Source organism: Canis lupus, chromosome 5 (genome assembly GCF_003254725.2).
Source record: "Canis lupus dingo isolate Sandy chromosome 5, ASM325472v2, whole genome shotgun sequence".
NCBI lineage: Eukaryota > Metazoa > Chordata > Mammalia > Carnivora > Canidae > Canis > Canis lupus.
Genome location: NC_064247.1, coordinates 36761604 through 36776917, shown reverse-complemented (window position 1 = coordinate 36776917; position 15314 = coordinate 36761604). Strand labels below are relative to the sequence as shown.

At 41.3% G+C, this 15314-nt stretch overlaps 1 long non-coding RNA gene across 3 annotated transcripts in view; it reads right to left on the bottom strand.

Annotated features, from left to right (window-relative positions):
* Nucleotides 1–1279: 1279 nt before the first annotated feature.
* LOC112647344 (uncharacterized) overlaps nucleotides 1280–15314 on the bottom strand; it is a 31556-nt gene continuing 17521 nt past the window's right edge. Inside the window, exons 4-6 of one of the 3 annotated variants that reach the window (XR_003128280.3) lie at nucleotides 14709–14906; nucleotides 13326–13447; nucleotides 1280–1473 (exon numbers count right to left, since the gene is read on the bottom strand). This is a non-coding gene — a long non-coding RNA (uncharacterized LOC112647344). The other 2 variants (XR_003128279.3, XR_003128281.1) reach the window with 2 other exon arrangements.

The following is a 15314-nucleotide window of genomic DNA, read 5'->3' as shown; positions in this document are numbered from 1 at the left end:
AGAACTTAGAACTAATGTGTCTAAAAAGTTTTGTGTCCTTTTTTTCTTTGCTGTTGTTACTGTATTTGGGTTTGCTGATTGGCAGTTTTGTAGGCCAACACACTATTGTACCTGCCAGAAAATAAAGCCATATGTTAAATGCTGATAGACATGACCTATCATCAAAAAGTTTTTTGAATCTGGGCTACAAAATACTTATTTAAATGTATGTATTTAATGTATGTATGTATGTACAAGAACACAACAGCATTAGCTAACATCAAGTAAATTCTAGGGATATGAATGGTTTTGTTATTTCATTTAATACACCCAGTAGCCTTGGGAAGTAGTACCAGTTTTATTCCCATTTTACACACAGGGAAACTGAGATTCAGAAAGACTGTTATTTTTAGACAAGGGGTCCTACCCCAGGTGCCATATCTTAGGGAACCCCCTTGCTTTGGAGTGCCTCCCTTGAAATTTTCTTTTCTTAAAAGATTTTATTTATTTATTCATGAGAGACACACAGAGAAGGAGAGGCAGAGATACGGCAGAGGGAGAAGCAGTCTCCATCCCGATGCAGAACTCGATCCCAGTACTCCAGGATCACGCCCTGGGCTGAAGGGGGCACTAAACCTCTAAGCCACTGGGGCTGCCCGAAATCTTTTAAGTCTTATGGCCAGCAGTACTACCCTGGCTAAGAGCTGTGAGCCCAAATCAGACCAGCTGGGCCCACTCCCTCTCTCTTTCTCCCCTCTGGGGTGTTCTCTAACCCTCTAGCCCATGTGTATGGAGTGAGGTTGACCAGATGTCCACATAAGCTCTAGCACCGGAACTTAATGAGAGGTCTGTGTTCCCTTGACCAGCCCTGAGTCTAGGAGGACAGCCTGGTGAGCTGATCACTTCCTCTGACTTGTGTGTTATTAGGCTGCCAGGAATCATGCTGACATGCTGATTTTGAGTGACTCAGATGAATTATTTGGATGGGAGCCCTACTAAAAAAAAAATTCTCCAAAGCTCCTGTACTTCCTAGGGGTGGGTAGCCTTGCTTAGAGAAGTAAAGCAGTTTGAACAAAATCATCCAGCTGGGTAAGTGGTAGGGCTGTTATTCGACCTTAGGCATGTCAGAGGCACTTGCATATTCATTCTTTATTTTTAAAGTACTAGGAGTTGTGATTTGTATGTGTAAATTTTGCAAAAATGATCAATTCCTTCAGCAATATTAATATGTGAAGAATAATCAAACAACCTTTCCACAATTCTCTTTGGTCTCTGACCACCTTCCATTCTAGTTCTACCTTACATAAAAATATGAATTTAATAGTGCCCTCAGGTTTATTTATGGGGCTTTCCAGGAGTGAATTAATGGTTTAGGGTTGGTATTATGACACCAGCCTTTAAGCTGCTTGTCACTGGTGTGGCCTGATCCTTGAAGAGACATAGATGGATTCCTAGGATTGGCCTTCAGATCTTTAGTTGGAAATGATACCACCTCTGGGAACACAGAAAGGCATTTCCGATGTCCAACAAAAGTGTCACCAAAGAGAGAGAAAAAAAAATACAACAATTCCGTAAACATTCATGACAGCGGAATTAAAAATTTCTGACATTTGTTTATTAAAGATTATAACTCACTTCAACATCACACAGGATGAAACCCCTTTAACCAGATAATAAGCACAGCACGTTCTTTATGATCATGCCAACAATAAAACTGGAATACTTTACTATTTGTTATTTATTGGGTCAACTAGACAAATCATTTTTCTACATGCCAGGCTTAGGATATTCCTTATTTTCTCTCTCCTTCTTATAAATAAAAACAGCATAGAGTGGGTATTAATGCATTTAATGCACTTTGCACATTAAGAGCCACATTTGTTGGTGTTGGTGCTGAAGTTCCAGAGTTTGTAGCAGTGACAATATATGTGCATTTTTATTTCCCATTAGACTTGTAGAAGGGTCACCTTTAGCTCTTGCCAATGGTGGAAACTGTTTTTTTTTTTTAATGTTTTTTCCAATGTCTATCCATTTATTTTGCTTTATCTTCAGCCACCATGCCAGACCACGCCAATATGCATTTCCTACTTAGATGGTGTTAATGACCTCCTAAATACTCTCCCCAAAATCCATTCTTGCACCTCTGAAGTCACTCTCTACACAGAAGTCAGAACGATCTTCCTCTATCCCAGCTTTCACTCTGGAAGATACAGGCAAGTGAGCAGAAATCTTGTCTCTCTTACACCCCAATGGAACCTCAGTGCCTAGAACTGTGCCTTGCACATGGTAGATGGTCAGTAAATGGTTGCTAAGTGTTTGTTGAATGAGGAAGCTGAGATCCCTAGAAATAGACCTTGTCTGGGTCTTGAACATGAGGCCTTGAATCAGGGTTTCTGTGACCTAGGGCTGTCCTTCTTGTTTTTTGAATTCCTGTTTTATTTGTATCCTGTCTTTTCTGTAGAAAGGGACCTCTCCTCTTTACGTTAAATTTGCTGGATTTATCTGTTTTTAATGCAATGAGTAATTTCTTGTAGAGCATGGATTTTCTACTGTGCATTTCCCCAATCTTTCTTTATTCTCTCTCTATATTCTTTGACATGTCCTATATCCTTGTAGCTAGGAAGCACTGAGAGCTGATGGTTAGATACTGATGTGGGGAAAACCATATTCATGTGGCAGAGCAACTGGAGAAATCAAGACCTGGGAGATCTTTTTTTTTTTTTTTTTTTTTTGGCCTGGGAGATCTTTGAGGAAGTTGGGCCATTTGTGCACAAATAGTAATAATCACAGATATCACTACTTAATCGATGAGTATGCGCTCTGGACCAAACATAGTATGAGGTACTTTACACATAATTCATAAATGTACACATAAATTCTTACCTATTCCTCATAGCAATCCTAAGACCTATATACCTTCCTCTTTCTTTTTCTTTCTTTCTTTCTCTTTTTTTTTTTATTTATTTTTTTTTTATTGGTGTTCAATTTACTAACATACAGAATAACACCCAGTGCCCGTCTTCCGTCTTTCTTTCTTTCTTTCTTTTCTTTCTTTCTTTCTTTCTTTCTTTCTTTCTTTCTTTCTTTCTTTCTTTCTTCTTTCTTTCTTTCTTTCTTTCTTTCTTTCTTTCTTTCTTTTCTTTTAAAAGATTTTATTTTTATTTATTCATGAGAGATACAGAGAGAGAGGCAGAGACACGGGCAGAGGGAGAAGTAGGCTTGATTGCAGGACCCTGGGATCATGACCTGAGCCAAACGCAGATGCTCAACCACTGAGCCACCCAGGTGCCCCCACTTTCCTCTTTCTTTAGGGAGGAAGCTGACATTCAAGGAGGTTAGAAGGCTTTCAAGAAAGTGGCATAGATTCTGACATAAGTCTGGTAAGTCAGGAGAGGGATCTGTAGGTTACTCAGCCTCCAAAGTGAGGAGTGAGACAACTAACACCCTGATTGGGAGTTTAGCCTGAGCTTAAGAAATCAGAGATGGGTGAAGAAGTGAAGCTCAAGGAACAGAGAGTTCAAAAGAGCTAATCTAAAACTCAGAGACAGAAATTAGATCTTAATCATCACAAGGCAGACACAAGGAGGCAAAGCTCATCAGAAAGATGGTGCTTTCTGGCCCCTTGATGTCCAGGCACCTTTCCTGTAATTTTAAGAGTATTCTTTGGAAATGACAAGGATTTAAAAAAACCAAAACACCTGATATTCAAGGAGGGTCTTTCTTTCTGAGTCAATGATGAGAGGCATTTACTGGCTGGACCCTCTCTAGGGCAGAGATAAGTTGCCCCTGAGACACGGTGACTAGTTTTGGAAGCCTAATAAAGCAGCAACATAGGACAGAGTGAGAGAGAAACATTTGGAAGATTTGAAGGGAGCATCTGGCATGAAGGGAATAGGCCAAGCTGAGGCTATGTGGCCTTTAATTGCCCAACAGATGACTTTAGACTGCCATGTGTCAACGCTTACACCCAAGGTTAAGTATGAAATGTATTTTCTTGATCAGAGTCACCTGCAAATGCCCATTCTGTGCCCCAGAAGGTTTATATTTCCAGGTAAGAAAAGGGATGAATGGCCAGAAAGTAGGGTCAGGATGCTCCATCAAAGGGGGACCAAAGGCAAGGTAGGAGCAACGACTAGCCATGAAATATTAATCTCCATGCTTCAAACTTCTCAAGGAAATTTCTCAATGTATTGCCATGCAGGGGCTGTTGTGCAATTGACCCTAACAAAAAATACTTCCACGCTTTACTAAAGTCTACTTTTGAGCTGCCCAATGTTTTCATCATAATATTTACTTCTGGGTAAATAGGCTAAATTCTCTAATTCTGATACAAAACAGAAAGATCAGAGATTGAAAATAAATAGATGACATGGCTGTTTAAAGATAATGTAAAATGTTTTCTAGCAGCATAAATATTTGATTGTAAAACTTTCAATATGTTGTGTCTATTAACTAGTAATGTACAATATTTAAATAATTTGGCCAGCCGACATGGGCCAGGGTCACGGGGGAGGATGTGGTGAAGGCCCAACCTGGCAAGACACCAACTTGAAGTCATAACACAACCCCAAAGCCTGGCCCCAGGCACTATCTGCTCCATCTGGAGCTTCTTGGTTAGGACCAAGGCATGGACAAGAGCAGAGGGTTAAACGGAACATGGGGGCATCTGAAATTTCTCTGTTGTCTTCCATTGCTAATGTGGTTTGTACAGAGCTTCTGTGTGGCATTTATATTTGAACCTTTAGATGTTCAGTTCAGTTGGTACTCTTTGATACAATTCATTGATTTTTGTGTTTGGTGGCAGGGGAGAGGGGTGATGTTTCTGGAATATTATCAGGACTTACATGGAATTTTTTTTAAAATGATTTTACTTATTTATTCATGAGAGACACACACAGAGAGGCAGAGACACAGGCAGAGAGAGAAGCAGGCTCCCTGCGGGGATCTCGATGCAGAACTCGATCCCGGGACTCCGGGATCACAACCTGAGCCAAAGGCAGAAGCTCAACCACTGAGCCACCCAGGTGCCCCAGGATTTACATGGAATTATCTGGAAATCCATCCACCTCTCTGGTATCCCTGACTCTCTACATGTATAATCCTGGCAAAGAGCATTAGAATTGCAGTCAAGAGGCTGTAATTTGGGAATTGCAATTTAGGAAACCTTTTTAGCCACTTGAATTTGGGCAGTTGTATAAATCTCTCTGGGTGGTGCTTTCATCAGTATAAAATGGAACTAATAAGAGGTACCCTGGCTAATACACTGGGTGGTGATGAGGATCCAAAAGGAAAGTCAGACTGAACAGCTAAAAGTATAAAAGCCCTCTAGTGGACTGTGTGCATTTGGGGGAGCGCTGCATTCATTCAGAGTGTACCCTTCTTTGTACGTGATCCACTAACACTGAGCCCAGCACATTGTAAATCTCTTTATATGTTTGTAGATTGATCAAATGAGCATTGTTGGCAGCTCAGTGGCCTTCTCCCCGCTCAGTTCTCCAAGGAGTGTGACTAAAAAGTAGGAACTTCCCAGAGTGAGGGGCCCCAGCTGATCAAAACCCACAATGGGTATTTTTAAGGGACATATCCTGTGATCTCTGGAATCCTCAGATTTCTGAATAATGTTGAAAAGGGGAAGGCAAGTCTGCAATGAAATTCTGGAATTCTGGGTGGAAGTCTGCAGTGATCACTCCTGGCCTGGTGGCTTTTGGCTGCAGATCTATCTCCAGGGTGATGTAGTTTCCAGAAAAATGCAAATTGATAGACATCATGGGTTCTAGGGGTGCTCATATGAGGTAAAACACAGACATCTTGAATCAACAAATGACAAGGATCTACTGATATGTTATTCAAAATAACTGGGTGGGCACCTGGTTGGCTCAGTTGGTTAAGTGTCTGACTCCTGGTTTCAACTCAGGTCATGATCTCAGAGTAGTGAGATCCAACCTGTTATGGGCTCTGCACTGGGCATGGATCCTGCTTAAGATTCCCTCTCTCCCTCTCCCTCCCTCGCCTCCCTCACCCCCTAACTCAGGCATCCACATACGCGATTTCTCTCTCTCTCTCTCTCTAAAAAAAAAAAAAAAAAGCTACATAGACAAAGTAATCGTCAAGTCAGTAGTTTCATAAAGCAGTGCAAATAATGCATAATAATCCTCTGTGTTCGTTTGCTTAGCCCGGAGAGTATTTGAGACAGACTCCAGTCTCATCTACATAACAGCCTTAGTAAGTCCATCCTACACTTTTCAAATTGTACCCCCACCCCTCCTTTGTAAACTAGTGTAAAGGCATTCACACTGAGAGGTCTATAACTAGTTCTTAACAGATCACATATTCTCATGTCTGAATTTAGAACTGAGCTGACTGCATTCAGTGCAACTTCTTTTCAGCCGTTACCTCACTTGCTAAATACTAAATGCCTACTATGTGCAAAATAGGAAAGGTACTACCTACTGTGGGAAGTAAAGTGTAAGACATTGATCTCTACCTTTGAGGACGTTACCATCCTTTTTGGGGAGCAGGGGTGATAAAAGGCATGTGCAAGAATATAAATGTGAATGTAGGCATCTTGTTGGTATTATTTGTAGATAATATCTGTGTAATACTGAGCATACGGTAGGCAATAAGAAAATACTGATTGAATGAATGGATGGATGGATGAATGAAATAACCATCATATTTTATTGAACCTAAGATGCACATTTTCCCATTTTTCACTATCACCAAAGAAGTAATGGCTCTTAAAAATTAATGGAATGTCATACTGTCATTGACAGGGTTTTTTTCTTTCTTGAGCATACAATTATGATTTCTCTTACAACCACGAGTCTTAAATTTGATGAAATAAGGTAAGAATGGTAGTAGGGAGGATTTATTTAGGTGTTGGAATACAGGACCTAATTCCTTGGTCATTGGAAGGGGAAAGTTTCTTTGTGGAATAGGCTAAACTCTGTTTTCATTAAGACTGGTACTGGGGTTGGCAGCAGAGAGGGTCAACATGGAGATGGGTGGAAGGAGCTTTCAAGTTTGAAGGAAAAAAGACACAGAGACAAATGATTAAAATATTTTGGGGGGGCTATTGAAAAGGTGGATGTTCCTGGAGAGTTCATATTGAAAATATATAACATAAGCCTGTAAATAAAGGTAGGATCATGGAATATTGTAGAGAGTTTGAATAATAGGCTGGAAAGTTTGGATTTCTTCTTGTATATAACTTTTGAGCCAAAGAGTGACATACTAAAAATAGTGTTCTAAGAGGATTAATCTGTGCAGGACAGATTGAAATGTGTGGGATTGGAGACAGGGAGACCAGTTAGGGGATTATTTCTGTAATCCAGTAGAAATATAAGGAGAGACTATAGTACAGTTGTAGAGATGAGGTTGGAGAGCAAAGGAGAGATATGAAAGAAATTTTGAAGGAACTGGTCAATGATGTCTCTTATGTTCTCTATCATCATTTATTTAACTCTTTCTACGTGCCAGGCAGCATTGTGCTAAGTACTTTCAAGCAACATCTCACTTAGTATTCATATAGGACTCATTATATTCTCCATTACTTTCTTACTATCTCTAATTTTCTGCATTTTATACTAAGGAAAGAACAACAGAAAGGTACACAATCTTGTGTCATTAAATGCTTCTTGCCTTGAATTCTTTAATGTTCGTATAACTATCCCTGTATTTTGTTTTCTTCTGCAAGTTACCCCTTTGTGCATCTTTTTATTTTAACCTTTTCAAGGCATGTTGTCTTAGGTACTTATCTAATAAAAATATACAATCTGGATTCTCAGTATGATTCAACTTCAGAGTCTTTGTTAATGAGGAAGGTTTAACCTATTAATATTTATTGTGATACATTGTTTGTAAACATGACTTCTTTCACCTTGTTTTATGTTTTCTGCTTTTCTATGATTCCATAGTAGTTAATTTTCTCCTTAATATTTTTTCCTATAGTGACTTTCAAGTTTTCAAAAAATTTCTTTTAAAGGTTGTTTATTTATTTATTTGAGAGAGATGAGCAAGGGGGAGGGGGCAGAGGCAGAGGGAGAAGCAGACTCCCCGCTGAGCAGAGAGCCCAACACAGGGCTCAATCCCAGGACCTTGAGATCATGACCTGAGCCAAAGTCAGATGCTTAATTGACTGATTTACCCAGGCGCCCCTGATTTTCAAATTCTAGATCTTATTCCTATCCTTTTATTACTATCTGATCTATTTAAAAAATAGTCAAACATATATTTCCCTATTTACACCCTAGGCTTCCATTTACATGTTCCCTCTGTTAAAAGTAATCTCCTTTTTATCACCTAGACATTCTGTAAGAACTTGGGTAAATGGTGCTCCCTCTGGGAACCCCTCACTCATTCTTCAAATTAGAGTATACATTAACCTCTACTACTCTCCCTCTTCTAGTTTTTGCTAAAATAATCAAGAATATTAAATCCTGAATAATCAGGCTTAATTTATTTTTCCATTATACAGTTTTGTTTTGTTTTATTTTGGCAAGAATTGTTCTTATATTTGCATTCAGTTTCAGAATCATTCTAACAAAAACTATGAAACCGTAGTCTATATATTACTGTTACTACTCACCACCACTTATTTGTATTTTGCCTTCTTCAATCATGCATTGTCTCTTGATTTTATTTATTTGTTTTTGTGAAATCGTCTTCTCTGGTCTATTTTACAAGGATGGTTATACTGGTACAATTTTAAAGTCTGAATGTTGAAGAACATTTCTCCTCCTCCAAGATTGGGGAATCTTTTGAACTTGTACTATAATTATATTTATTCATTTTTTATACAGAATCCATTTGCTATATACTGCATTTTAAAATGTCTCTGTCATTTTAAAATGGCTAATAAGTATTTTCTAATGTCAGATTGCTTTCTTTTCAGGAGCAGTTTCAGAAATGTAAAATCCTCCTGAAAAGTACTGAAAATACATCCTTAGAGATTAGGTTGCCTATGATTATTGCAGTAACTGTTACTGAAATGGAGGGGCATCTCCTTTGATTTATCAGATGGGTTCCCTTTTCAGAGATGGTAAAACATTTTCATACATCTACTGCATTCCCCCCATGGTCATTCTTAGAAATGGTTTGTCCAGTACTGAGAGTTGAGATAGGTTCTAGTGAGGATTTTGTGTATCAGTACTAAAATATTTCAGGTTCAGATGAAGCAAAACAGGAAATTTTTACATGTATAGATCTTCAAATTTCCAGATTAGAAAACCAGTAGCTTATAGAGAGTAGGGATGGACTTCAAGCCAGAGACAACTATGGCAAGAAGGAATCGGGCCAGGACGACACAATCACTTCACTTTCCATTTTTACAAGTGTGTTGGAGCCTACTCACACTGGCTGGTGAGATCTTGATTGTTTTAATCTCTTCCCAGCCCTGTGTTCAGTGACATAACAGTGCTAACTTGAAATATCTGGTGTTGGGAATATTTACACCACAGAAATTGACAAACACTACAAATCATGGCTTCCCCTTTGCCCAAAGGATGGTTGTTATGTTTACTAGCATACAATGCTCTTAGAAAATGTATTCATTTTTCATTTTCCCAGGTCCAATGTCTAAATATGCCTGGAAAAATTTGGTGATTGGGGCACCTGGGTGGCTCTGTGGTTGAGCTTTTGCAAAGCCTGAGGTTGTGATCCCAGAGTCCTGGGATCGAGTCCCGCATTGGGCTCCCCATAGGGAGCCTGCTTCTCTCTCTGCCTGTGTCTCTGCCTCTCTGTGTGTGTGTCTCTCATGAATAAATAAAAATCTTTAAAAAAATTGGTGATGAAGATGAAGCTTGATTGTGGTGTATGTAAACATCACCTGATAATGGATAATGGGCTGAACTCTATCCTCCCAAGATTCATATGTCAAAGCTTTAACTCTCAGTACTTCAGAATGTGATTGCCTTTGGAGACAGGGCCTTTAAAGAAGTGATTAAGTTAAATGAGACTGATGTAGTGGGCCCTAATCCAACTGGCTGGAGTCTTTATAAGAAGAGGAGATTAGGACATGCAGAGAGATACCCGTGGCATATATGCCACAAGACAAAACCAAGTGAAGACACGGGAAAGCCGGCCACCTGCAAACCAAGGGGAGGGGCCTCAGATGAAACCAATCCTGTGGCCACCTTGATCTTAGACTTCCAGTATCCAGACTATGAGAAAAATAAATGTCTCTTGTTTAAGTCCCGTACCCTGTGGTATTTGGTTATGACAGCCCAAGCAAACTCAGACATCCCCTCTGGTAATGCTATACCATCTCATATTCCACCTTGCCCTTTTCCTCACTAAAATGTCAGCTCTAAATCCTAACAGAATAGCATAGAATCATGGAATGTGGCTGCTTCCTACTTATCAGCTTACATGCTGAATTGGTGGTGTTAGATTTCAGGCTCAAGGGTCAGGTCAGTGCTCTTTTATAGTGCAAAACTACTGACATCTCCCCTCCCCTTGTCTTCCTACACTTGGCTTTAGAGTTTTTGTCTGCATGGACTATCTGGCAAGGGACTGAATGGAGCTGTGGAAAGCATCACATGTAGGCAAGAATGCAAACCAAAGGCAAGGGGCAATGGATTCAAAGATGATGGACAGAGTTATCTTGAAATAAGAAACAAATGGCTTCCTTCCTTCCTTCCTTCCTTCCTTCCTTCCTTCCTTCCTTCCTTCCTTCCTTCCTTTTCTTTTGTTGAAAGGAACGTCCTTTTTCCAAAATACACTATTGTAGAGGACTATGAAAATGGTGGATCCGAGATGAAATTCCAAAGTTGGCATTGTTAATCACAAACACATGCCCAGCTTCTCATCTTATGGCCACCTAAGCTCATCAGATTTATGTTGTTGGGTGATGCGCTTTCCATTTCTTATAAGAAATTATAATTCAGACCTCTTGATTATATTTCAAAGTTGGGCAAACAATAACTTCTTAAATGATTGATGAACTATGATTAGTTAACATTTGTGGGACACCTGGGTGGCTCAGCTGTTGAGTGTCTGCCTTCAGCTCAGGGCATGATTCTGGGGTCCTGGGATTGAGTCCCACATCAGGCTCCCTGCAAGGAGCCTGCTTCTCCCTCTGCCTATGTCTCTGTCTCTTTCTCTCTCTTATGTCTCTAAGGAATGAATAAATAAAATCTTTTAAAAAACAACGTTTATACTAAACCTCTTTAATATGGCTAAAGATCTGTTGTACTAGCTTATACTTGGCTGTTTCTGGACACAGATTTTCTGAAGTCATGCTGTTGGGATGACAAGTCATGGGGATTTGTAATAGTAGATTCTCAAATACATGCATAGTAGCGTAATATATAGGAAATTCATTCCTTCAGCAAATGCTTACCAAAGAAGCCCTATTGTCTGCTAAGCACTGAGGTCACAAGATAAATGAGATACAGATTGTCCTAAAGCAGTAATGAGGTGTGTGAATTGTCCCTTACAATCCACAACAGGTTCTAATAGCCGCTCTATCATTACTTGCCCTATTTTCTTGGAGAAATTATTTAACTTGAGTCTCAATTTGCTTATCTGTAGAATGAAATTACTGAATTCATGCTGACTGTTCCTGGGTTATTCCTGAGGATCAGCTAAGATCAAGTAAGTGACAGTTAAGACTATGTTGATGGGAAACTCCTGCCTCTCTTAGATCCCATCGTAGAGGCAGAAATATGGTGCCCATTGGTTTGGCTCTTCTAGCTAGGATGGTTCTCCTGTTTGTGCTGTATGATTTTGGTCAACCTTGGTCTACTGGAGCTGGTGAACTCCCAAAAGGATGGCCTAGGGCTGCTTCACTTCCTCCTTCCTCCTTTCCCCACATCCCTCATCCAGCTGTGTTGCAACTTCTGCCATCAGCATCTAACTGTGGAACAGAAGAGCATGGGTTTTGAGTCTGAGGGGCAGGAAGGATATATCTTATTTCTTTCTGTGTGACTGTTTATTAATTCTCTTTCATCTGTTGCAGATATTTGGAAGAAAGAAAATTGATCCACCAGTAAGTCAATAAATTTAACCAATAAATCACTTAACAGAAGCCAGATGCATCCATTAGGACCAGAGGAAGAGGGTTCCTTCACCCTCAGCAAGACCACTTGTCTTCATTAATTGAATACTTCCATATGTCAAGTTCTCCTGGGAGTTCTCTTGGTAATTGAAATTTGCCATTGAGGGAAAGCCAGGAGAGATTAAGTCATGTTCCCCAAATCTCAAGGGTCTGGCTAACTCCAAGTTTCAGCGCTGTCCACACTACTCACACCACCTCACTGTTGTCTCCAAGTTACTCATTACTCTTCAGAAATAAGGTATTCAAGGAAGCCTAGAACAGAGAGTATTGCAAAGCCGTCATTGCCTGCTTCTCATATTTTTGGGCCATACTTTGAATCATATGCAGGCATCTCTTTATCTCAATTCCTGGCCATTCCTGACTCTGGGGAAGTCCCACATTAGCATCAGGGAGGCGGGTTAGTATTGAAAAGTTAAGGGCTCCACATTCCAAGTTCCAATTCTGTACGAGCTTGCCTTGCGACCTTGGCTAAGACACTTCACAACCAGATCTTAGTTTCCTAAGCAATGTTGTCTGTGAAAGGAGAAAGGTTGAGTTGAGTTTCCTGTTCAAGAGTGGCAGGGACTCAGCCAGAGCCCAGATGTCCTTCCTCCACCAGTGTCCTTTCGCTGACAGCTGTGTGGACTGTCCACACAGTCCTACTGGTGGGCAGGAGGAAGGTCGGCTGGCACACTTCTCAGTTCCCTTTTGCCCATGAGTTGGCAACTCCTCAGAGAATAAAAACGCCTTTTCGTGTAACTCTAATCAAAACACGCTTTGAGAGGGGTGTCTGTTGCCAAAAAATTTATATTTATCCCAAGAAAAATTAGAAACTATTTTTGGATTATCTGCACATGACCAGCCTGCTTTACTGCAGATAAACAAGAATTACTTGCATGCAAACCACCATGCTGCTCAGAACATGAATCGCCCTCCTCCCAAATTCTGCCCTTGGAAATGGAGGCTCGGCGCCACTGCCCCTCCCTGGCAGCTCCAAGTTGGGATATGATTAGGGGTGAGGGCTCCATGCAGATCTAGGTCTGCAATCTGGCTCTGCCTCCTCCCAGCTCTGTAGCTTTGGGCAAGTTATTTAGCCTCTCTGAGCCTCAGTGTGCTCTTATGTAAAATGGGGATAAGTAATAACTCATTTCAAGGTGGTTGTCAGGATTAATAGAAAAAAAAGCATTGTTTTATGGTCTGCACTCAAAAACAGCTCTCTCCTTTGACTTCCCAGATCTGTTTTTGGCTCAGAAAGAGGAGTGCTTACCTTACATTTAGGGACATGACTGAGAAATTGAGGGAAATTTACCTTAATCTTCCAGGTGTTTTGGCCAGAGTCATCTAACTCCAGAAAGGGAAGCAGCTATGGACTGGCCGCTGCAGAGCAGGAGATGAAGTCAGATGGCCTTGGAAGCCAGGCATCTGTCCTAGCTGTAGAGAACAAGAACCGATGGCAAATAGGGCTCCGTTGGGGGCTGTATATGCTGGCCACAGGCATTTAAAGTTCAAACCTCACAACATCTTGCCAACCCAGTAAACATGTGGGGAGGCTGAATGTGGCCCTTGGGGCTCCAGATTGTAGCTCCAATGCCAGAGGAACATGTTGCTGTGTTCCTTCCAAAGCTATGTCAGAACAGCAGCTGGGTGGCTCAGTCAGTTGAGCATCTGACTCTTGATTTCAGCTCAGATCATGATCTTAGGGTCATGAGATCAAGCCCTGTGTCCCTCTCTGTACTGAGCATGGAGCCTACTTAGGATTCTCCCTCTGCACTTTCCCCTTCCCTCTCTTAAAAAAAAAAAAAAAAAAAAAAAAAAAAGCTGTGTCAGAAAAAAATTTCATTCCCCGCCCCCCCCCCCCCCCATGGAAATGGGGGCTTCTGGACTTTTCTAACAGTGCCATTCCTTTGCAAGCATTTACTGAGCACCTATTTTGCACAAATACTGTAGAAGAGACAAATGAAAAAATACATGGGAGAAGGTGCAGTTATCCAAATTTGAAGCAAAGCTCCTAGAAATGGGAAGGCACGTCAATATGCTTTTATACATACGCTGTTGTATATGCTAATATGCTATGGTAATAGGATTGCAATAGGCTGTGGAAATAGAAATGGCTTTTGTCTGGGAGGGGAAGAGGGGCTGGTGCAGGAGAGCGGGACACTTAACGGTGGAGGTGTCACAGGTGCCCTGAAGGGTTTTGACAGGCAGCGTGCAGGGACATGGGTACATCCTATCGTAAGTCTGTAGTCATGGGTTTTGCTTGTCTCATGTCTATGTTTATTCTCTCTCCCCTACTGGAATGTTGGAAGCTCCTTGAGAGAGGGGACTGTATCCTCTGTTTGGTTTTTCCAATTTCCCTGACATTCCATAACACCTATCTCAGTTTCTTGCTATTTAGGAATCTCATTCTGGTCATTGAGAAAACGAGACGCCAGATTCCCCTATCAGTGAGAAGCAAACAGTCTGAGGCATTTGGGGAACTGAGATAAAGTCAGCAGGACTGGTGCTGGGTCTGAATGAGCCCGTGGATTCCTGAGACCAGCTGACAGATGCTGTCTCGCCCCTGATAGTGGCGCATGGGGACTTCCTCCTCAGCCAGAAAGGAGGATGGCAGGCACGCCTAGTCTCTAATTGTCCCTAATCACAGATGTTTAGAAATGGCTAAGAAGCAAGACCCCACACGTTAGGATCTCACCAGGAAGCACTGGGTCGGATTATCAGCAGCCAGAAGGATAAAGCGTGTTGATTTAGCTGTAGGATGATGCGCCCAGGCAGCTTTGGCAAAACCAGTGCAACAGTGTCATCTCTTCACTCAAAGTTTCCAGCCTTGTTGTGCCAGGTCACGGTGCTTGTCACTTCCTCCTGGGAGGGGTAGTTCTGTTTCCCCAAACACCTGTTATTTGCCAGACATGAAACGGGATTCTTTACCTGGATTAGCTCATTTACTCCTCAAAGTGCTCCAGGATTAAAGGAATGAGAGGCATTATTGTTCTCATTTTGCATTGGGGTAAAACAGCTGCAGAGGCTGCACGCCTTGCTGAGGATCACACTTTCAGTAAATCGTGGGGCTGAGCTTCAAACTCAGCTTTGCCCACCCTCTAGTTTTCTGTGCTACCAAGTTGACTCCCTGTCCTCAGTGAAGGTTCTCTAGGAAACTGCTGGGGATGTCGTTATATGTGGATGTAGGAGGCTTACTGGGCATGGCTTAGGAAAAGTTCTGAAAGGAGAGCAGAAAGTGGGCAGGACCATGCAAGGGGGAGTTACAGTGACCTGGGACTGCAGTGGAAGCTTCCAGCAGATC